At 37.0% G+C, this 25,596-nt stretch overlaps 1 pseudogene; it reads right to left on the bottom strand.

The window, feature by feature from the left end:
• Nucleotides 1-8,378: 8,378 nt before the first annotated feature.
• On the bottom strand, nt 8,379-11,831 carry LOC149302826 (hyaluronidase Eo Hy-1 pseudogene; annotated as a pseudogene).
• Between the last annotated feature and the right edge of the window lie 13,765 nt (nt 11,832-25,596).

The raw sequence follows: 25,596 nt of genomic DNA, 5'->3' as shown, positions 1-25,596 counted from the left end.
GCAACTGTGGCTGTGCGTCGGGACTTGATGTCAAATCCCGGCGCACAACACTGAAGCCACGCCCACCGTCTTCCGCGCTCTCTGCACCGGAAGGACGGGACACAGAAGAGGAAGAAGAAGAGGAAGAATGAAGAGGGGGAGGAAAAGTGACAGTGCCAGAGGAAAGGTAGGAAAATATTAGTAAGTGTGTGAGAGTGATGGGTGTTATGCTATAGTTTATGATGAATGTTTGTGAATGAGGGTTTGAGATTGCATGGAAGTGTGGGGGGATAGCATGGCATAGGGAGGCTGTCTAGGCATGATAGGAGTGTGATTGCTGTTATCAATTTTTTTGACTGTGGTGTGTTAACAACGCTTTTATTAAAAGTAAATTACATACCAAAAATGGACATAAAGATTCAATAACAGTATTAATATATATATATGATTGCAAACAGCAATCACACGCCTATCATGCTAAGTCAGCCAGTACATGCTAGAACCTGGGCATGATATGATTGTGATTGCTGTTAATTATATATATATGCATATATATATATATATATATAGGTATATATATATATATATTAATATTGTTATTGATTTGTTTTTGTCTAATTTTGGTGTGTTACTTTTAATAAAGTATTTAAATTTTATTTATTTTTTTCGTTTTTGTCCAAATGAATGCAGAATTTTCAGTTTCGGTCCAGAATCTTCATTTCAGTGCATCCCTACTATGTACTAAGCCAGTCACTGAAGTGTTAGGCCTACACCACATCAATGTTTGGCTTAGTAAATAGTGATAGGGGTTGTACTGCAGAATTGTCAGTGTCTGGCTCAAAGTATAGGCACACATTGACGGTGGTACAGCGTAATCCCTAAGTATATAATGATAACAGTTATGCTGTACCACCGTCAATGTGTGCCTCAGTATATAATGATAAAAAATTTGCTGTACCCCTGTCAATGTTTGCCTAACCATAGAAACTATTCAGTTTGAAAGTGTGTATGTGTGTGCGTGTGTGTGGGTGGGGGTGCCACATACAGGATCTGCCACAGGTGCCAAATACTCTAGGTACACCCTTGCGTCGTGCGGAGGTCAGGCCCAATGGCCATTCCTCAGCTCTTCGTCCCACGTCTTAAAGAGCTGAGGCACGGCAATTGGGTGGCGCGGTGCGTGCACGCCGGCCGCTTTAATTTCATTAGGCGCCGGTGGAGTGACTTCCGCACGACGGCCGCTTTCAATGTCGCTTTCACAGCCGCTTTGGTGGCGCAATGGGCCACTTGACTAGACTTGCCCCCCAGGCCTTAGGCTGCCAGCCCTCCCCTGGTGGTAGTGTTATCGTCTGCAGCAGCTTTCCCGAGTTACTGTCCGGCCATGTTTGTGATCGAAAGTTCAATCACAGTTGGGTTGTGCAGCAGGACAATGATCCAAAGCACACAAGCAAGTACTCTGTCCTCTGAATGGCTTATAAGAAACAAAATGAAGGTTTTGGAGTGGCCTAGTCAAAGTCCTGACATGAATCTGATTGAGATGCTATGGCAAGCACTTAATGTTCGAAAAACCCTCCAATGTGGCTGAATTAAAACAGTTGTGCCAAAATTCCTCCACAGTGATGGCCAGTTATTGCAAACATTTGATTGCAGCAGTTGCTGCCAAGGGTGGCATGAACAATTATTAGGTTTAGGTTTAGCAATTACTTGGTGGATACAGGTTTTGGTTTAACTCTTAACCTTCAATAAATAAAATCATCATTTAAAAGCTCAATTTCGTGTTTACTCATGTTGTCTTGAAAAAACTAAAAAAATAGTTGAATGATCTGAATTATTTAAATGTGACAAATAAGCAAAAATCAGAAATACTTTTTTAAATCACTGTATATTATTTTTGTTATTTCATTAAAGTACATTATTTTATTACATAACTCTATAAGTTTGAGAATTCAGCAATTACTTTTATTATCATAATTTTTTCCCTTAATTGTATTCCTCACCTTCCATGGCAACCCTATAAATATCCTTCTTGTTCCGTACATCTGTATATCACGCATCTGAAGCACACACCCTGTATAATTTGTAGCGTAATTGTCATAGGTTCAGTTGTTTTGTGTCATCTGTGACATAAAGAGTAGCTCCACACCTATCTCTCATAATGCGTCTTTTTTTAATATTGTTTTCCTATAAATGTTTTGTGACTCAGTAGCAATTGCTTTCCAGACTATCCTGTGTCATTTTTGTTAATTCTGTGTTTATTACTTAAATGGTATACTCATTATTACCATAAAAACATTAGTTGGAGTAATATGCAAACTTGTATAGTTTTGCCATATGTGGATTAGTTATGGTATCTTAAATTGTTAAAATGCAATTAAAAAAAAAAACAACCATATAAACATGGACGTCCCCAGAATTTTTTCCAGGGGGGAGGCAAAATATCCTCCCCAACTTTCCCCTCTCCCACTCCAATACCTCCTTACCTCATCCCCATTAGCTACCTTTGTTGGCTTAGAAGAGGGTTTTCCGGGTGGGAGGCAAATGTTTGTTACCCATTAATAGGAAAATGTTATGACCATGGTAGTAGTAGCTACCAGACCATCATTAACCTGAACAACATGAGAACTAAAGTTTACAATAGTACAGGTGGTAAAGATTAGCCACAAATTCTCTAGTCTAGTTTGTATGCACCTAAAAGCAGGGCTCTCTTCTCCTTTTATACCAGTTTGTTATAGTGTCTGATTTAAACATTGTTTTACTGACTCTGTTGTAACAGTGCTTATGAATCTGCTGTTGCTGTATAAATAAAAAAAATAATGTAATGATGTTCAGCCAGTGATAGTTGACTGTATATCATGACAGCTGCAACTAGTGTGTAGTGTAGGCCACCACAACCACAGTCTATTGCTACAATTCTGATGAGGTTTAGACAGGAAAATGGCTGCTGAATATTATTGCAGATGCAATCAACAGATGTTAGTGTTTGTACTATAAACTTTTTGTAGCCCCCTACCCTCCAAGCCCAATCTACCGTTACCAGCTACGATTCCTGCTATTGCTGGCTCAACATCACAGTTGCAGTTAAGAAAAGTTAATGTTGTGTTGTGTAGTGTAGCATTCTGAGGTAGAGGGGAGTAAAAAGATGGACATAAAGGCTTGGAACCAAAATAGGACACTTGGTAGTTTTTCAGCAGTTATGGTAACATTTGCCACATAACTAAATGGATGGTTGAAAATCATTAGATGTGCATTTCCTACCAGCTGCAGTGCCAATCCATGATGATTTAGAAACTAACCTTTATGGATTGGTAGTGCCAATCTATAATGATTTAGAAACTAACCTTTGACACTCCATTTGTAATCACTTTCCCATAATGCTTAACATACCAGACCAGCAGAGAGTCATAGGAGCTGGAGTATTAACTATCCCTAGCTGCAATATATGTTTAAAATAAAACTACTTTGTGTCTGCAGCTTGCAAACTGTCTCTGCCCTACTGTTTCTTCCTCTCCAGCTGGTGCTCCGGTGGGCTTCTTTGAATTTCCAGGGAGGCAATGCATATTAAAACAGTGTAATACTTTGGTCATGCTACTTCAGTGACTCTGTAGATTTGGTAGATTGCTGCTCCAGCAGCAATATAGTATTCCTTGGTCAGGTGATAAGTAACAACATTGAGTAAAAACATTCAAATTTATAAACATTTCTAGCCATACACACCCATTCATGGCACCCATGTGCACACTAACAAAAGGTGGCTGTAGAAGGAATTAACAGAATTGCAACATGGAAGTTTTAAAAATGTATATTTAACAATAGGCATGACTGCAATGATACATTATATAACTATTTTCATATAAGGCTTAGTTATTATGATTTGTTACTATCTTTTTAAATCTTAACATAACAAAATTACATAAAAACCTGCAAATTAACTACATTTTCCATACAGAGTTATCAAATTGAATGCCCCAGAGGCTTAGCAATCACCTGACACACCAAAGGCATCCCAGGTCAGGTAGGCCAATAAATCATGCAGTTGGGTATTAGGTATTTAATAATATGGGCATGGAGGTGTAAGGAAGAAGCTTGTCACAGTGTTGAGTTAAGGGTCTAGCTCTAGACTCTTAAGGTAAGAGTGATGTGTGAGCTCACCAGCCACTATACATAATAAAGGAAAATCCACAACAATTCCTTCTAAGAGAAAGACTGAGTGTATCATTAAAGTGGAACAAATTCTAGAGTATATTCTCACCTGTTTATCTATATACCTTTGTTCTTCCTGCAGAAGTTCCTTAATGTTGACCTTAACTAATTCCCAGTAAAATCAGTGAGCTAATATGCATCATTTCACTTTAATTCGTCTACAAATACAAAGTTCAAAAAAGTCCATTAATGGTAACAGAGTTTCACCACTACTGGTGATAGAAATAGGTACACCTTGCATGGACATTTAGATGCATTTTGAAACATGCAGTTTATTGATATACAGTATGTGTGTTTGCCAAAGCTTCATGATTGTGTCTAATATTTTAGGATTTATAACAACAATTTATAAAAATATATTCATATTTTTTTCCTTTATGTCCTGAAACATTTTTATAATAGCATATTAAAAAGAGGAAATAAACTTCTATAAATAGACGTCATTGCATTGGGATGTTTGGTTATCCTTGTTTTTCGGATTACTTTGAGCTCAAACCATAAATATGTAACTGTATTCAGTTTTATGAGCATTTTTATGCATAATGTTTGTAAATACATTTTTTACAAGGGTATTACAAAAGATGAACATGTTTCACAATTTCAAGATTAAAGGATGTATCTTTCCAAAGTGCCAACCACAGAATACTTTATAATCGCATGCTCATATGCTCATACTTTTCTTTCAAAATAGACTACTCAGTTTTCTCCAATGATTTGTGGGTTATAAAAGAAAAACATTTTTTCCTATAATTATTATTATTATTGAGACTCCACTATCATGTCATTTTTCTAAGATTGTAACATAGCAATGTAGGTTAAAAAAATCCTTAATTTTTAAACTATATCAATAAGTGCTTATATACAAAAGATTGTGGGTACTTTAATTTAATTACAAGTTGTGAAATGACACTTAACCTCTCACCCACCGCCTAAGGAACTCTACATAGTAACCTGACATGTCCTTTTAGTTATGTTGTTGTTCCTGAAAGTAATTTATTAATTGCTCATGGTTGAGTTCACAACTATTACACTGACACGCATATTTGAATCATACATAATAACTTCCCAGAGCTGGTCCACCAAAACTCATGCCTTTCTGGTCTTTATAGGGGTAGATATCCAAATCAGGGGGATGTTGTTAGCTGCAGGGTTAGTGATGAAGTATGCATGACAAAATGAAATAGGCACTCCCCATTTGATGGTTAATGGAGGCCCAGTCAACAGTAGTGGTGCCAGAAGCCTCTTGGGCCAAACTAGATGTAGTGACTTTGTGACTTTGATGAGTAGTTAGATACCTAAGCTTTAATCTCAATTGTGCTTGCATGTTTTTTGTTTTTTTTTAAATCTCCTTTTATTCAAAGAAATATACTGAAGATCACGAAGAACGGTACAACAGGCATTGTAACGAAACAGTGTACTTCAGGCAAGATACACAGAAGAAAAAGACAGTTCGCGTGGGTAAGGCGTACTTATACATTGTACTGCAAATATCTCTAAAAATAACAATCAACAATAAAAGTTACAATGCATTCAGGTTCAGTAATACAGTCTCCCAAGATAAGGCAGCACAGAGGTCTGAGTAGGAGAAACGTCGAAATGAAAAACAGAACAAAAACATAAAAACAAATAATAACAATGCACGGATATAAATGGAAGGATGGGTCGCCGAGTAAATGGTCACCTAGAGGAGGTCGGCTCCCTGGAAAGTACAGACAGGGCACGGTAGGACAGGCAGAAGGCAGGCAGGGTAATGTATATATAGTAGACCAGTCTCTGAGTTAAAATGGCAAAATCATAGATAAATCTATGCCTCTGACCCTCAATCGAGGATTATTGTAGGACTTTTTTTATCACAATATATACATTTTTTATTGTTATATGTATTCTTTATTTATATTGATGTATATTGTTCTATGTAGCTACAGACATTTGTATGTGGACTCTATTAGCATTTTTATATTTGGTATATAGCACTTTTTTGGAAGCACCTTGGATAACTAAAGCACTTTACCAAAGCACTTCAAGAAGCACATTTGAATAAACACTTTATGAGGTTTTTTGGATCAAGATAACGTTTTCAGCCACTTCAAGATCATTTGCTTATTTGCACATATCAGATTATTATCAATATATCCTGCAAGTGTTTCAGATTTTATTAATTTAATTTGGCTGTGAGGGTACTGTGTCTCATTTTATATGAGAAGAATCTGTTTTCATTTAGTCCATTTGTGAGTGCATAAACCATATAATACCATATTTTTTTATGTTGTTGAAGCAATCTATACTATTATATTTCTTTTTTGTCCCAACTGTGCAAGCACCTCTTTGTGGATTAATACCGTACTGGACATTTGGAGAGTGTTTATCTTGGGTTGCAGCTGCATTTTTGTTTGGTTCTGACCCAGCCTTAATCTTGGCTTAGGTTCTGGATTCTGATTTGGCTAATTTACATCTGATCACTTGGTCTGACATCTGCCTGCTCCTGACCAAGCTATTCGAATTCTGATTCTGTACATCTGCTATCTGATCTCTTTTGCTTCAGCCTCCATCTGACTATTCTTCTTTGTGTGACCACACACCATTCACTTGCCAATGAGCAAAGTGAATGTTGAGAGATAAACAGCTTCTCCTGAAAAAATAAAGGTGACCATATGCCGACAATTGGTCTATAGTTATAGTGGCTTTATAAGTATTTATCCTCTACCTGCCATCCGAAAAACATAGTAGAGGAATCCAATGTGATTTGTGCGCATACCAAAAGGTATAATACAAGCCAGCTCGACCATAAGACCACCTCTCGCAGGCGTTACACATAACCATTCATCCAATGAACATATTTAAGAAAACATTCTTTAAATTTAAAAAAGTAAAGCGTTTTACTTAGTACTCTAAGAATTCAAAAGTGCTGAGCTGCCTGGGGTAGGTGACTGAATCAGGTGCTAGGCCTAGGGTTTACACTTATGCATACTTTACAGGGCAACCCTGGAATAACTAGATAAGTCCTAAGTAAAGGAATTAAAATTCTATTTTCTTGAAAAAAAAAAGAGGGTCGGGAGGCAAGTAATCATTGTGACATTGGGCTATGTGACTCCACGTTACTAGAGACCACATCCAAGAGGGAGTGTTCCTTGACAGTAAGAGAGGTAATTGTGTGTGTTGGTTAGTTAATGGGCAGTTTTGGGAGTTTGCTTAGTGATAACCTCAACATATTTTTTTTTATTCCTCTTTTTTATGTGTAAGCTGTCTGCACTAACCTAGAGGTCTGGTCAAAACAGGAGAGCAGGGTAGCAACATAGAGAAGTTGCTGAATAGACGCCTGCCTACACGCCTAGCTTTGTGTCCTTTTGATGTAGTTCATATTTGTAAAAAAAAAAAGTAAATATTTGTTAAACTATTATAATTATCATTAAATTATTGATATATTTGTTGTTGCTTTTTTTGGGGTGGTGGTTGCTTTAAAAAGGGGGGACAAGCTTGTTGGCTATATTCTATTTAAAGTTTTGTGCTCTGGGTGTGGGCTAAGAGGTTTTTGTAAGTTTGGTTGTTTGTTACAGTATTGCGGTTGTTTAGAATTTGTAATGTTACAAAGCTAAATAAAAGACTACAGCCTGTTATTATCCAAGTTTTGTGTGAAGGTGTTTCTATTTTGTTCGGAATTCATTTGGTATATCTAAAATATTATCCCATTCAACTACATGTTCATATGTTGATGGGGTGGGGGCTTCAGTGCAAGAGAGTATTCTTTCTTCAAGTACGTTTAGTTGAGGGCCAGACCTGTACACATCTAGAGTGCATTACAGGATTGTTTTTAAGACATGCCCATATAATGAATTTTATTTTGCTTGCTGTACTCAGAGAAAGATTTTTTAAGCATAAAAGGTAAGGCCACAAAAATATTTTTGTATGTATAAAATCTTACATAAAAAAAAATAAGGCTAAAAGCTGGTAAGTCAAATTTTATTTACCTCTCAATAATAGTACAGAGACAATGTATATGAAATATATTCATTTTTAAACTATGATGATTCAATAAAAAGTAATCCAAAACTCCCACCAAAAAAACTATACCATGTTAGGAAAATATGTTTTATACTGCAGCGCATATTATATTATAATTCTAGCAAGTGTTATTAACATTTTAGCTATGACTAGACTGCACTCCTGATTTGTGAACTTTAAAGCATGGAAAAAAACAGAGCCTATCAGATGACTAAAATACAAAACTGAAAAATAACATAAAACACAGTATACATGAAAAGACTGTTTCCTGCCCCATTATTTAAATGCATTTCTTTTTGTTTGCCTTCCTCAGGTTCTGGGAGTTCACATGACATTCCAGTCCAACCTTCATAGCACTGACACACAAAGTTATGCTTCATATGCTCTTTGTCTTTTCTCAAAGGCTTCCCAGATGCATAATGTCCCCTACCAGAACTATGTTTTCGTATTTTATAACTATTAGGATTTAAATGTAAGTAAGCTGAGGAGTCTGCATTCTTCCTAACACACCTCCCATTCTTTTTGCATAATACCTTACTGCAAAGCTTAGCAGCTGAGGTCACATTGACAATGTAATGACCCAAAGGCCCATCAATGTATTTCTTGACAACAGTACAACTTTCCTGCAAAAAAAAAAAAAAAAAGAGAATCTTGTTTATATGAAAATATTACTGATTAATGCAATATCTAGGTATTGTACCATACATTAGATTTATACCACATACTTGCAGATTTACTCTTGTGCTTTATTAAGCTCATATGTAAGAAATGCTTGTATGATATCTTTAATTGGGTTAAAGTAGACAAGTGATGTGGAAAAAATGTTCCTTTTAATAGATTTGTCCATACACTGTCCGCATTAATACAAAATACTCTTCACTTGACGTTCAAGAACAAGGGGGCGGAACTAAAAAACCACCGGGCCCTGAAAATTCCCCCCGGGACCCCCAACTTCAACAGCTAGTCTGTGCCTTCTTTGCCCCCACCCCTTCCAATGTAAAATATGTAAACACACAAATTACACATACTTACTCATACTCACACACACTCCATCTCACTCCACTTAGACAGCCATGCTCACACACATTTTATATATATATATATATATATATATACTGTATATACACACAAACACATATACATACAGTGCACCTCGCGCCCCCGTCTACCTCTCACCGCTCCTGCAGCTTGCGTGCTACACTTTGTGAGCAGCCTCTGTTTCACTGCGGGGTCACATGACGTCACATGACCCCAATACTCTCCCCGTGCCGATTCAAAATAGTTTAGAGAGGGGCCTTCCGACATGGATAGGTGCGGAATTGTATACATTGATTTTCGATGGAAAAATAGTGCTTTGCTTTTTACCTACCTTAGTACTTGCGTACTGCATTCCTCCCCACAGCACAATTCCTGCTGCCCCTAGAGCAGCAGTTTCTCCAATGGTGTGAACTAGATCAATCTACAAAAGGTATAAACACGCATAAAAAATATATTCAGATGTCGTTCTGTCTGGCACAAAGCACCATTGTTATTCCCAATATCTCAGGTGCTCTGTGGACACAATTGAGACCTTCTGCACCATTTGTAAGATGTCTTACAGTAGTGAATTAGTGTACTTTACCTGGGATTTTCATGGATGATTACAAACAGATTTAACATGCACATAGGTTTAGCATTCCTTAAATAGGATTAGGTATAGGTGTATAGCAAAGAAAGAAAAAAAAAACATGTTCTGAAACATCTCCCAAGAACAGCACACCCAGCTGCCCCCTCCATATGTGCCATCCTAACTACAGAGCACTTGGATATAATGTCATATCCAGGGCCAGCCCGACAATGGAGCCGAGTGGGGCAACCGCTCCAGGCGGCACTTTTGAAGGGGCGGCACCCAAGCCTTTTTTTTTTTTTTTTTTTTTTAAAGCCGAGAAGAGAGAGTGCGCCCCTCTCTCTCTCTCCTCTGCGAGCCCTCTAGCTCGGTCTCGGTGCCGGCTTGTAATGTTGAGCGCCGGAAGATGACGTCATTTCCGGCGCTCAGCATTACAAGCCGGCACCGAGACCGAGCAGGGAGACTCACCGCAGTACTGCTGAAAGGTAAGTACGGGGGGCGGCCGGGAGAAGAAGGATAGATAATGGGGGGCGGCATTTTGTCTTGGGCCGGCCCTGGTCATATCCCCACATTTCTCATGTCATAGAAGCATATAGTGCCTTCATGCAGTCTATAGAGGCTCAACACAGTCTTCCATAGTGTAAATAGGGTGGTGGAGGAGAGCCCCCTTGTAAAAATGAGCAGCATCTGCATTGCCCAAGGGGACAGTCCCCCCTCCGTTTTGCTGCTGGGGAATTGCTGGACCTGCTGCCCTATGCCCAAGTCCTTCTGGGCGTGCTACACCAGAATATGTTGGTGCCCCATATTCAAAGATTTTTTTAACTATTATTTTGAAGGTGATCAAAGGGGGCAGGGATCTCAACTGCATACTGAATGTACTACACTATACAATAGTCTATTTTAATATGTTAAGTTGCTTTATTATCTACTGTAATGGATATGGAGTGTTTGGAGGCATTTCTAATTAGGTAAGGGTCTGGGCAGACTATACAGACCTGCAGGGGCTTTTGCTTCACCTACTGAATTTTCAGTTTGCACCGAACACAGTTTTACGGACTCTAAAAAACAGTAATGTTGTCTGATGATCAGTAGGGAAATCACTGTGTTAATGGGCAATATTAAAGTGTTAATATATTATGTATATATATATATATATTTTATTTTTTTTTTTACTTACCTCAGTCAAACAATGAAATGTATATGCATAAAATGGTCTGGCATACACAAAAACTGGTAAACTATAGTCTTTTCTTGCCATGGATGCAACTCTCATTGCTTCTTTTACACGATGATGAACAAATTTAAGAGCATTTGGACTTGATTTCAAAATGTAATCCAGATATATTGAAGGATACAGAGCATTGCTACTTTTCCACAGCCAGACTAGAAAGTCATTACGCATTAATTCAATAACTGGGCATCTGCCTGTATAAGAATGAGGCTGTATTTTATAGTCATAGTTGTAACAATCAGGAAATAAATAGTATCCCCACAGTCCACTAGGTCTCATGTCTTGTGCAAGTTGAACAGTTTCACTCATAAAACCTTTGCCGGCTTCTTCAAACTCTGCTTTGGCTTCTTTCATTATCATACCAATTGTCCAGTCAGGATGGTGATTCTTAACGAGTTGTATGGATGCATTTCTGTAAATGGTTTTATTTCCCCAGTTCCTATCCCATTGTGGTCTCCAGTTCTCCCAGTCGATAACCCCAAGCCCCTGAAAATTCAGGTTTGGTACCAGCTTGTTTATATCCAGTTTTGCTTTCTGTAGATGAATTTTCAGGTTCTCACTTTGTGGTACTCCACCATTAACAGGTTGTCCATCATCGGTGAAATAGGGATAATGTCCCAAGTGTGTGTGATAGAATATTGTAACATTTGATCCACTCAAGGTTTCATTGGTGTTAGCAAAAATGTCAAAGACGCTGAGATTCAAATCAACTTGGTACCTTAGTCTGCACTGTTCTGTAGGTGCATTCCAGACAAAAATAAAGGGTTTATTATGAATAACAGGTTTTTTTGTTTGTTTGAGTGTCTGAGATTTTAACATGGCTGTAAAATGCAGTATCACAAATAGCCTTACAATATAAAGGTAACTACTGAGTTTATTCATTTTTATGTTGTTGACGAATATGGAGATCAATTCGAACCTGAGATTTAAAAAAAACACAATTTAATAAAAATGGTTAAGGCTAGGAAAGGAAAAAAATCTATTCTTGGTATGTGAAGAGTACACTTATGTAAGTAAAATCTATATTGAACTGTTTGTTCACTGTACATTTTGTGCATATTTACTTTGATCTGAAGTTTAGTTTAGGTAAAAATGGCATGAAAAATCTGCAGTTTTGCTATGTAGTCACAAGGAAGCTTCCAGATGGGTGAATATCCTGTTTTTGCTTATAGTAATTATTATTATACTTTTTCACTTAAATATTAGTAAAACAATATGCACAGCACAGCAATAGTCTTACAGCCTTCTACTAGGACTGATAGATGGAATCTGTCTTGATGGAAATTGTGGCCAGTTGATATGAAATAACCTGACTACACATTTGGTGGAGGCAAATGTGATTATTCAGTTGGAAAATATAAATCTGAATAACTTAAAAACAGAACGCTGAAAAAGAATAATACCAACAAATGTGTTTTACAGCGACAACTTCAATTGTGCTCTTAATTCACCATGATCGCACATAGGTGAGACATGTACATCTCTGCAAAGTAATCAAATAGATTAGAAATGGTTCTGTGGGGTTCCATGGATTTTGTCAATTGATCAGTATTATGTTAAAAGAAAATCAGAAAGTTGGGTACTGTGTCAATAGGCACTTCAAATGTAAGTATCAATAAAGGGTTCCATCAGAAAGGATTTGCTTTTGGCTGTGTTTAGTGTCTGCTAGTATATACATACTGCTGTAAGAGACATCAAATAGTTCCAGATGTCCAGGTATAAATTATTACAGCTGTATTGTAAAGACACCCTCAATGCACAAAATCATACTGTTCTAGACAAAAATACTGGGCTGTGTAGAGTGGACATAAGTAAAAAAGTGAGTGGACATTATAAAGGGTACAATCTGCTTGGATTTGAGCATGCCATTTACAGGAGAGCTTCAGCTCTTTCTCTTTTCCTACCACAATGCCCCTCTAGGTAGATCCCTATCATAGTTCATGAAGAATATGACTCTAGCTAGGTTATGTAAGACTTGTTTGGATTATGTGGCAAAGGCCCTCAGCTCCAATTGCCATACCCCCGGCTGTAGATCACGGATCATCGAAGGACAGAGACAGTCAGCTTCCATTGCCAAGTTTTGAGCTGTAAATTGCTGTTAAACTGGTCATGTGACCATGCAGGAGCAGCCACCAACCACCTTATTCTCAACTGCATGTCACTGACCATCATGTAAAATAATGTGCTCTTCAAAGAAACCTACAATGAATTTCTATTGATACCACATGTTTAGTTGACATAGAACTAACATTTTTTGTGGCACTTGTTGTCTCATTTGTTTCTCATGTTCCCTTTTAACCCAGATGGCAAGCAGGGCAAGCAAGCAAGTATATGAATTTAAACAATATTGATATAATAATATTTTAATAATTTTATATAAATGTGAATACTTTTCGCTGGTTAAAAATGTTTTAGTATTATAATGTAATACAGTTGCCTCTTGCAGATTACTGTTTTGCATGTGCAGCATATTTCTTAATAAAATTGCCAAACATGTGCCTGCAGCAATATAAATCTATATTTTAGAGCAAAGGGAAAACATTAACGACTAATGACAATGAAGAATTTTACAATGTTACAGGAAACTGTCTTTGCTTTATGGCCTTACTGAAATCATTAGTTGACACATCAAAGAATATACACAGACATACCTCTTGCTGAAAATATTACTACCATATGTAGAAAACTAATAAAGATAGTTCACAGAAATTAGATACAGACTTTTTCATCCCCACCAAAGAAATGCACAATAATATAAATAAATATAAATGTGCAAAATATATAAACAAAATATGACAAAACATAAGACCCATAAGACCAATTTAGTCTGCCCATTTTTTGCTGTTGTAAAAACCTCAAACATTATTTGGTGCTTGGTGTTTTATGCCTAGTCTATGTTTACATTTCCTGACTGCATTAACTGGTACCACTTCTGCTGGGAGTTTGTTGTTTTTATCTACCATCCTCTCAGTGATATAAAGTAAGATTTATTTATACTACACTGAAACATTTCTCCTCTCTCCTCAAATATACTTCCCTTGTGTACTTTGCTGAATCACTGTATGTATTTAAATATTACTATCTTATCCCCCTTTTCTCTTCTCTCATCCAAGCTATACATGTTTACATCCATTAGTTCCTTATAATTTTTATCCTGCAAACTATTCACCATTTTAGTACAAGTTACACACTTGTATTTTGTATTTCTAGAAATGTATTTCTACTCTATCAGACCAGTTAACTTTAAAGTCTTAAACATGCTAGACAACCTTTAATATGACATATGGTTATAGCCACTGTAATATTGCTTTTAATCTTTCTGATCACTTTCTTCGCTTAAACAACATTACTGTAATGCCTCAATGTCGAGGCATTCAGCAACACCGAGATCGGCATCAGTGGCCATGTCTGGCCTCTCCCCGGGGAATGGCGGCGGATGCCCGTTTTAAAAGAGTTTAGGAGGCGATCAACGATCACCTCCTAAAATTCAATGGTGTCGCTGAAATGCCTCGATCACGAGGCATTCAGCAACACCGAACACTCACCCCAGGATGCGCTGTGACTGCTCTGGAGAGTGATTTTGCCACTTGCGAAGTTGGAAAAGTTCGCCAGAGGGTCTTCACTTGCAGGTTGAATACAAGTACTGCATTCAACCATGCGAGTCAATGGAGCTTAGCTTTCTAATCACAATGTGATTAGTAAAATATAAAAAAAAATATGGAAAAGTGAACATTTAAAAATAGTTATGCATCAGAGGAACCATGCAGTTCCTGCAAAATGTTAAAAAAAATCCAAAAAGAATAAAATAAATAAAGTGCTAAAATTAGCGCTGTATCGTCCCAAAAATCTTGTCATGGAAAGATTTAAAGTAAAAGCATTTCAAATACCGAAGGGGTATTGCCCAGGCTCAAAGATAGGGCATAGGCACAGACTGACCAAAAGTGCACTTCCCAAATGTGGCCTTTTAACCCCAAACACCAGACGAACCCATGCATGGGTGGTATCACTGTACTCGGAAGATTCTGCTGAACACACATTGGGGTGTTGTTTGATATATATATATATATAAAATATATGGTTTGATGGGGTAAATTGAATTACCCGGCTTCAAAGATGGCACTATTAGGACATGGGGCAGCAGGAACAGATGTAAAAGTTCCAAGTAAAAAAATGTGGCGTTTTACCTCCCAAACAACCTCACAAACCCATGCATGGGTGGTATCACTGTACTCGGGAGATGTTGCTGAACACATATTGGGGTCTTGTTTGAAAGAGCTGTAAATCCATACCTGAATCGCAATTTTTGTTAAAAAACCCCCCACAAAATAAATTACTACCACAAAGTTTGACAAAGGGTGGTAGTAGAATTAGTGCATGGAAAGGGTTAAAATACCAGAATTTTAAATACCTTGAGGTGTCTAGTTTTTAAAAAAATATATGGTTTGAGGGGGTAAATTGCATTGGCCAGCTTCAAAGATACCTGAAATAGCACATGGGGCAGAATGACCAGCTTTGGGGAAAAATCGTTTTGAAATAGCAAAACACCACTTGTACTTATTGACCAATAACTTGCAGAAAAAGCAAAAAAACATTTCTAAACTCAGGACAAATAGTAGAATCTATTTAGCAGGTTTTATCATTAGCTTTTTTGGATAAGTAAAAGATTTTTCAGATAAATTTTATTATTTTTTATAGGAAATTAGATAATATGATAAAAAAACAACATATAACTTGTGTGGGTACACTAAATGAGTGAGGAGAAAATTACATCTAAACGCAAGCACCCAAAGGGTACAAAAAGTTAAAAACACCAAAAAACCAGCCTGGTCCTTAAGGGGTTAATACATGTTAAATAGGCATTTTAATTACAGAAAATCAGATATCCTTAACCGTTTTTTTTTTAAAAAAAAGGTAATGTTTATAAACATTAAGTTTATTTCTAAATAAACAGGAACAATATCTACTCACCTTTGTACATGGCCTGGCACAGAAAGTTTATTCTGTGTTTCACCAGTAATAGGTTACTCCATGTCCCAGAGGGCGTGTTCCCTTTAATCAAAATCCTACCACAATCCTACCACAAGGGAAGACAGCCTTTAAGGATCATGTTTCAAAGCATTTAGTAGTTATAGCCATGGAATACTTAACATATTAGATCTTGTACTGCAAAATGTGTGTAGAATAGCTTAATCTGTTACATCATATGTAATTGTTTGTAAAGTTTAGCCATTAACTATTTTTAGTATACCACTTTAAGTTGTGTTGCCATCACAACTTTTAGCATAATTGAATTATTTAAATTAAACATATATGTTTTGTTTTTGAATTTCAATCAGCATGATTGCTTAAGAGCTATTTTGTTGAAAAGCTAACTTTATGGAAGATGAAATAGATCGCAGGTTATGGAAGGGCCATTTAATAAATTTTCTTTCTCCTGAGGGTCTCTCCCTCCTTCTTGTTCACAATATAGGTAAATAAAAAATAATCCTACAGGAGAGAGATAAGTAAAAGGGGAGTAATAATCATGTACATCTTAACAACGTATTCTCCTTGATACTCATTTGATCTGTAAATATCAGTACATAGGTTTATTTAGTGTATAAAACTGTAAGATGCAGGAGTTAGGGAAGTGACAGATGCAAATTAAGTTATATATGTCATCGTCTTAAATAGGTGATTGTTGTTAATTGGTTCAGATAGCCTATTTAGAGGTGGGAGCGATAAGACATCAGACTTATTTTGCTAAACTCAGATCTCAGGTTATTTGAGGTGAATATCTTCATACCAATTACATTTGAATAATTAACACTTTTTTTTCCAGTTTATGATCATAGAATCCTCCTCCATCCTGTTATTAGGGATTTGCATTACTGTCTGTGACAACAATGTTTACTAGAATTACTTTGCTCAGATTTTTAAACTCTATTTTTAACCTTAATAAATATATGTAAATATATAACATTTTCTCTCACACAAGCTATTTTGCGGTTATTTTAATAGCAATCTATGTTCACAAAGCAACATTTTTTTCTTTGCTTAGCTGGTGCTGCTGCTGCAATACCGCAACATCGATGAGTGATCATATTCACCATAGTGAAAAGTTGTATGCCGTTGAAATATGGTGGCGCCTGGCAGCTAAAAAAAAAAAAAAGTGCTGTTGGTCACCTGCAATGCTCAGCTGGTGTTGCTGGAGTGCCTGAATCACAAAAAAAAGCCAGGGGTCATGTTTGGTCGCTCCTAGGAGAGCTTAAAAATGCAGTGTGAAAGAGGCATGCTGCCTCTCACACTGGGTAGATATACCAATGAATATGGACTTTTAAACCTTTGGAATAAAATGTATATTGTATGCTTCGACCCTGTGCAACGTAACCCCTGCTATGTACGGGCTTTCATTGTTTTGAGTGAACCGTTAACGATTGGGCTTGGGAACCCCTGCCTGCAGTAGCAACCTGACTATATAGTAGATATGAGTGCTTCATCCCATCTTCATTGTGTGCAATTTATCTGATGCAAATTGCAACACTCCAAAATGAAGCAGTCTTTTTTGCGGTTTCAGCATCAGTTCATTTTGGGGATCTTGCACCACGATGCACCTGGTCCCCAGGCGGTCATGTAGGAAAGCAGAATTGGGCCTTCTCATGCTACTACACCAGGTTCTTTTGATGAGATTGCCCTGGAAAACCTGTACTCTGCATTGGTACCTGCTTCAAGTTTTTTTTTAACTGTTTTTTTTTTTTTTGGGGTTTAACTGTTTCAGACTTTTAATATTGTTTTACTTTTACAGCTCCAGACTTTTACATTTTATTTTTCCATCTTTATGAGCAAGTCCTAAAAATGGCCCTGTATCTTCCCCAAAATCCTGCCAAACCTATGCATGAGGGGCATAGGTATACTCAGGGGGCCTTGCAAAATAACCTGATGTGTTTTCTTGCAGTAACTTGTGGTGGTATCACTGTTCTAAACACAACAGAGGGTGTTTTTGAAGAGCCCTGCCGCCTAAATAGCGCGGGGCGGCATGTAGTTGTGGGGATAGGAGGTAGGGTTCATGTAAAGGTCAGCTATTGACTGTAAGGTAGGGTTCAAAAGTTCAAGCGGCTGGTATAAAAAAAAATAAAAAAAATAGCTGAGTTATATAACTAAAAGCTGCGCGCGCCGCTTAGCTGTTTGCCGCCTTTGCCTCGAGGACATCTCGCGCAGCGCAAAAGGCGCTATAAATAGAGGTGTGTGGTAGGGCTGAACACCATTGCCACAAGGCGAACTGCTGTCCGTAATACTTACCTGTAAAGGCTTGTATTTTCGGCTGTGCAGGAGAGCCGCGGGCAGAAGAATGGAGCTGCTGCTGGAAAAACTCCCAACCCCCCCTTCCTAATTTTATGTATTATACAATTTTATTATTTTGTCGTGTGCTTTTATCAGGGTGAAAGTTGTCCCTTATTGGGATGAACTGGTGGTATGGTGTCGGCCTTCTGGCTTCTAGGGCGGATGGCTCGGTATATATATATATTTATGGTGTTGAGTTATGTGGAGGTAAACTCTGGGTTTGGGCAAAGAGTTTCTTTAATATGTAAGGTGTTAAGCTAAATAAAAGTACACCGCCTGTTTATTCCAGTTGAGTGTGATGTCTTTATTTTAAATAGATACATGGTGAATACATTAATTGGTTACAATATCCCTTACAACTACATGTTCTTAGTAACCTTTTAAATTCTCGGTAGAAGTAGACCTAAAATTACAATCTATGTGGGGGAAAAAAAGCATTAAAAAACTACCAATGCCAACTTTGCCAAAAAATTTTGGTAAAATTGCTTCATGAAAAGTGTCAAAATACTACAAATCGAATACCTTGGGTTGTCTACTTTTGAAAAATATGTACATATGGGGAGTAATTCAGAGATGTGTGACGGATATCAATCTCGCAATGTCACTATCGCTAATTTTGAAAGAAAACTTTTTTTAAAATAGCAATGCACTACTTGTACGTATTGCCCTATAACGTGCAAGAAATATTAGAATCTGTTTAGCAGTTTTTCTTCCTTAGCTTTTGTAGCTTTTTAAATGTTCCATCATTTTATTATTGTTTACATAATACATTATATGATCAAAATAATGGTATCTAAATAAAGTCCTTCTTGTTCCTTAAAAAACATGATTTAATTTGTGTGGGTACAATAAATGAGAAAGAAAATGACTGTCTCAAAGGGTGCAAAATGTCAAAAAGGAATTGGTTAATGTGTAAGGCACCTGGAGTCTCCATTGCAGCATTGTTCAATTCTTCCACTATCTCCTGCAATTATGATCTATTCTTCAGACATTGTGTGGTTTCTGATGCTTTAAAGAACAGACATGTATCAATCTATTTTTACATGAAAATTAACTGCAGTCTCTCTCTGATATCCTTGTAATTACCATGTGATCTACTGGTACAGCAACTATACACTGCTCCCTAGGTTAAACTACTCCCCTCCTGCGGGGTTTCTGAGGCTTGTACAAGTCAGCACAGTTTAGTACTGTTTTTAAGCTTGCTTCAGCCTACTTTGTGTTTGGCGAGAAACTGGTGTCTCTGATGACTGTTTAGATTACTTCTATATTGTTTTAGTCCTCTATCTGCAACTGAATTCTCCAAGTACTATTTTGTCAGTTTATATATGGCCACTGGGCTTTGTGCTAATTAGTTGTGTTTGATGTCTTTTCAAATGTCATCTGCTAGATTACTTGTGCGGAGTATCACGTGCTGTTAAGGAAAATGTTTTACATACATGGACTGCATTTGCAGTCTACATATAGGTACAACCATTTACAGGGGGTATCATGACTTTGTGTGCTAGGTCTAGGAATGCATTTCCCCCCCTGGGAGACCGGGCCAATTTTTGCAATAGTAACATTTAAGGGATAGACACAGATTACTCTTGAAGAAAGCTGTTTTTCGTTCTGCGAGTTTCAGCACTGAGAAGATCAGAACAGTACTACAATAACCTGAAGCTGTCAGAAAGAGAACTTTTTTTTTTTCGTGAGAATTTCTTTCCTTACTCTTCTCCGTAGCATCCGTTTATCGAGGTAGGGCACTAAGATGCAACCTAGAAATCATGTAACCTCCCACTTTATAGTCAAATAAGGATCAAAAGAAAATACTTTAATGGAAGGGTAAATATATATCCAACAGCATGTAACAGGAAACAAAACCCAGGGTGAGATGATAGACTGCTTCTTCCACATCTTCCTTTGAAATCACATCTATTGCTTTCTGAAAATATGCAGGGTGCTCCAAATATATATGCACAGTTGAAATATCTGCTGTCTTTGCCAAATATGGGGAGATGGCTCTGGTAGAATGCACCTAAATACCCAGTGGAGGTTCCATGACTGTGGCAACAGCACTTTTAGATTCACTTTGCCCTTTAAACTCCAAGTAAAATTCACAAACAAATTTGGGGAAGATCTGTCCAGATAGAGCTTGAAAAAGTGACAAGTCCAATATACAGTCAGGTCCATAAATATTTGACCAGTGACACCATTTTCAGGATTCTGGTTCTGTATGCCACAATGGATTTGAAATGAAGCAATCAAGATCTGATTGAAGTGCAGAATTTCATCTTCAATGAATCTACATTAATCTAAATTTTCAGGGGCTCAAATATAATTGTGCAAACTAATGTAATCATAAACAAAATTATCTGGAACCCATGACATCACTCAATTCTGGGTTTCCTCACTACTTATGCTTGCCAGGAGTTTAATGCAGCTGTGGCAAGGTTTCTGAATGAAAAGTTTTCGGTTGCTTCTGCAGTGTTTTGATCATTGTCTACGTGTACTTTGAAGCACCATCCTATCAGCTTTGCAGCATTTGCCTGAATCTGTGTTGATAGTATAGCCCCATATAACTTTTGACAGAAGCAGCAGTGTATCATCAACAAACACTATTGGCCCCATTCCATTGGCAACCATATATGCCAGGGGTGTCCAACCTGCTGCCCTCCAGCTGCTGCAGGACTCATCTGCCAGGTCCTTGGTTGAAAGAGCATTATGGGAGATGTAGTCCTGCAGCAGCTGGAGGGCCGCAGGTTGGACACCCCTGCTATATGCCAATGCCATTACAATGGCTGAACTGTTTCGCGGATGTGGTATGCTTCGAATAAACCATTCCTTACATTCAACATACCCCCCTTCTTCCATCGTTCTGTAGACTTCAGGCCTTTTGGCGTGGATGAGCTAGCCAGTCTTTTGTTTGAGAATGTCACCACTATTTTCTTTTTTTTTTTTTGCAGGCCAAAGTCCTACTTTACTTGCATTGACAGCTCTTTGGACCTCATAGTGAGTGTATACAACAGCAGCTCCACATTTGGAATCAACTCCAGGCATTTTAACTGCTTATTAGAAAATAAAATTAAAGAACCCACACCTGGCCATGAAATAGCTTCTCAGTAAATTGCCCAATTAACTTTGGTCCACACATAATTCTTAATTCATACACCCAATTAGTATGCAAACACATACTGATGAAAGATGAAAGTCTGCACTGCAGTCACACCCTGATTGCTTCATCTTAAATCCATTTTGGTGGCATACAGAGCCACAACTATGAAAATTGTGTCACTCTTCAAACATTTATGGACCCAATTATATATATATAAACTGTTAAGCATGTGATGTAAATATGTGACATATGGCATATTATGTGGCATAAAGCTATTTAAAATATGACAAGACACAGGGACCAATTAAGGTCCAAATGGCTTTTATATGACTTCAAATTCTATGTTCAGATGCATTATATTTAGGGCTGCAACAACTAATCGATAATGAAAATTGTTGCCAACCCTCATTATATAATCCGTTTCAGTGACTCACAGCAGCAGTTAATTTAGGGGTAGTTATGGTTGATGGGGTATTTAGGTTTAATTTAGGGGTAGTTATGGTTTATGGAGAGTTTAGGGATAATTTAATTATGAGGACTGAGGGTTAATTTAAATTTAATAAAGTTAACTTAAGGTGCAGTTAGAGGTAAAGGGGGGGGGGGCAAAGGGAATCTAAATCCTGGGGGCAGTGAAGATTAACCCAGTACTTATTTGTAAAAGTATGGTGTCAGAGTGATGAACAGGTCTGTGACTGAGGGGACTATGAGATATCAGGGGGGGGGGGGGGTATAAGCATATCTGGGAAGGACGGAGTGACATATCTGGGGGTATAAGGCATATATGGGGAGGGCAGTGTGGCATGTCTGGAAAGGATGGAGTGGTGTATCAGGGGCCACAGTGGCATATGTGGGAGGCAGCGTGGCAAGCTCAAATGTGCCTAAATTGGTGGGGGGGCTGGTTGGGAAATAAAGACAAGAAATGCATTTTATCAAAGTTTTTAACATTTGTTTATTAAATAAATTAAAATAAATAAATCGGCCAACTAATCGATTATGAAAATAGTTAGTTGCAACCCTAATTATATTATATATATTATACACACATAACATAGTATACACATGCATTCAAAAGTTTGGGTCACTTACCTGTTTTTGTGGAAAACAAGATTATTATTTTTAATAGTTACAAAAGGGTTTTCTAATGATCAATTAGCCTTTTAACCTTACACTTGGATTAGCTAACACAATGTGCCACTGGGACACAGGAGTGGTGGCTGTGGATAAAAGGCCTATGTACAACTATTAAGTTGTTTTTTTTTTTGTTTGTTTTTTTTTTAAACAAAGCCATTTCCTGCTACAATAGTCATTTACAACATTAACAATGTCTATATTAGATTTCTGTTCCATTTGATCTTATTAATGGACAAAATGAGCTTTTCAGGTTAAAAAAAAATTTTTCTAAGTGATCCAAACACAATCTAAAATTAGAGGGTCAATGGTGTGTAGTGTCAGGATGTTTCATTTTACCGAGATGGTGATAGACAAGTTGAAGAAAAAAATTAAAAAATAAAATAAAATAATAAATACACCACAAGCCATCATCTTCCATACGCTACCATAAAGACAAGACATGAAAAAGATATTTAACCAGAAAAAGTCCAAAATCAGAGTGGTAGCGAGAGTTTGAAGTATTTATTGATTTTTATCATGCCATCATATTCTGCTGTGCTGTACAATAGGTAAACAGGAGACAACTACTGCATCAAATGCCAATTTGGTCTGAATTATGTCACCTTTATTCAAGCAGAGGTTTCGGCTGTGGCAAAGCAATGAGAACAGTACCGACTGTTATATGCAGATATCATTAAGTCAGAGCTAAATATGGCCCATTCACCCTGAGATTGAGGTAAATACCCTAAGACTTCTGCAAATATGCTTAAAAAGAAAGGAATAAAACAGCTCAGAAAATGAACATGAAGAATTTGCTCACATGCAAGTTCCTTGTTTAATTTAAAATTCAGTACAACTGTTTTGTAGCTCATGGCCCCATCCTATTTAACATTTAATGGATTATTTCCACTAGTACAACTAAATGAATACCTCCAGAAATGTGCCCATCATGTAACATACTGGAACACCACCTGTGAGACCGACTACCGAAAGCTTTCGGTAGCCCAGTGAGTTTAACTATTTTACCATAACTTCTTTAGCTGTAGAACTTTACTCTGAAGCATTTATCCCATGGCCGCTGAGAGTTAGCCTGCTCTACGAAATGCACATCTTAGCAGATCACTCAAAAGTGCATACATATCTTACTGTACTTGCAGGGATAGCTACAAATGTATGCATCTAATTGTTTAACTCACATTAAACAAACAAGTTGTCCTAGGTTGCCTTTTGCAATTGTGCATCATATACGAAGCAAAGCATGTCAACACTTACACTATACATCTGTAGAATGTCTGTCTCGAAGAGCGCACGTTGCAAGATAATCCTTGGAACTCCATACAAAACATGAATCAGTCTATTAATGTTTTGTGCTGGTCAAACCTTCCTCTTTATCTTGGAAGTTTGAAGGCCCTAATATATGGGAGTGTGGTCATACATGCTAAAAAAAATAATTTGCTGGTATTATAACTTTGTAATTGCTTGTTGTGGACATGTGGATTGTAAAAAAAATTGAGTAGTAATACTAAAGGTGAAAGGTTCATAGCTTTCACGAAACAGTGCATAGCATGATACATTGTCTGCAGAAGATGATCAACCAAATAATAACATTAAAAACCAGACTACAAAAAATATTTTATGCATAAGGGCATAATGTTAGTTTTAAATTTGCTTTCAATTCTTCCTTACATTACCTTTAGCTGTAGAACAGGATGTTCTGCGCTACTAGAAGCAGTTCCCTCACCAGTAACACAGCAAGTAGGAGAGACACAGACATCAGATATTTCCTGACCATTTCAGTACCAATGTCTCATATAACCTTATTGTAGGTTATTCTCGTTTTATTATGTAGGATTTGCTTGATCTGACGAAATGTGCATGAAATACGGTATTCAGTCTCCATGAATACTTTTAATTGCAGGATTAGATTATCCAATCCTTTTAACTCAAGATTACACAGGGCCAGCCTGTTAGATTTAAATTAATTAGCAACCTAACATTTACAATAAAAGCTAAGCCAAAAACAAATACAGAATGAGTAAATAGTTTTAATATCAGACTTTGATTAGAACAGATAATGCTTCAGTGATATTTTTATGTGTTCATATGCGTGTATAATTATATATATTATATATACATACACACACACACAGATTACATTTATCTAATACAACCACTGAGTAATTTGGCATGTATATTTATACACACATACATGTCGTTTATTTGCATTTGTCACTTTTTTTGTCTGAGCAGTTTACATTTGTTAACAGAATATTGCAATAGGCAGGTTCATTACATATTAGTGTTTATTTTACCAGATTGTAAAATATCCATTTGTTATTCCACATAAGTTTCCTGAAATATGGTGCTTTAGTGTTTCATAAGAGATGCATGCTGATCAGTTGCCTGCCAGAGAGCAAATGGCACTGTATGTATATTTTAGAGAATGTCCTACACTCATTTCAGAAACATAACCCAGAATAATGTAAGCAAGCACCAAGCAGTCTCCCTGTCAAAACAAAGCGAAAGAGCAAAAATAGCCTTACAAATCCCTGTCAACATTACACAGACTTAAATGGTTTGACCAAACCGTGTCCAACTGATGTGGTTATAAGCCTGGTATATCTGTTATACAGCTTGCAAATTTGTTGCTTTCCTTTTCATTGAAAATGGACCTCAGTAATATTTATTTTGGGTTTTTTTTTCGAATAGCCAAGTAATAATGCAGTGTAACAGATTTAATTTCTTGTCTGTAAGACTGACTAATTAAATGTGTGATTTGTAGTGGCTGCACGGTTACAAATAGTCTTGTTTTTTTAAATAAAAAAAAAATACATGCAAAGAAATACATACATATATGTTTAGCTAGCCATTCAAAACCATGGCATTTAATTAGCAAAGATCAGCATCTCTTAAAGATGAACATAGTGCTATACTATATTTTAATAAGAAATTTAGTTACAGAAAAATTAGGGTAAGAAAATAGTGTTTTTTTTTTCTCATAACAATTACATTTAAGGTTTCTACGGTTCCACATTATCCCCCTAAGTTTGTGAATTTGTATGT

The sequence above is a fragment of the Sceloporus occidentalis genome, unplaced genomic scaffold (genome assembly GCF_023333645.1).
Source record: "Sceloporus occidentalis isolate IW3139 unplaced genomic scaffold, rSceOcc1.0.p SCAF_17, whole genome shotgun sequence".
Lineage (NCBI taxonomy): Eukaryota > Metazoa > Chordata > Lepidosauria > Squamata > Phrynosomatidae > Sceloporus > Sceloporus occidentalis.
Note: the sequence above shows the minus strand (reverse complement) of the source record. Positions and strands in the feature narration are given on the sequence as shown.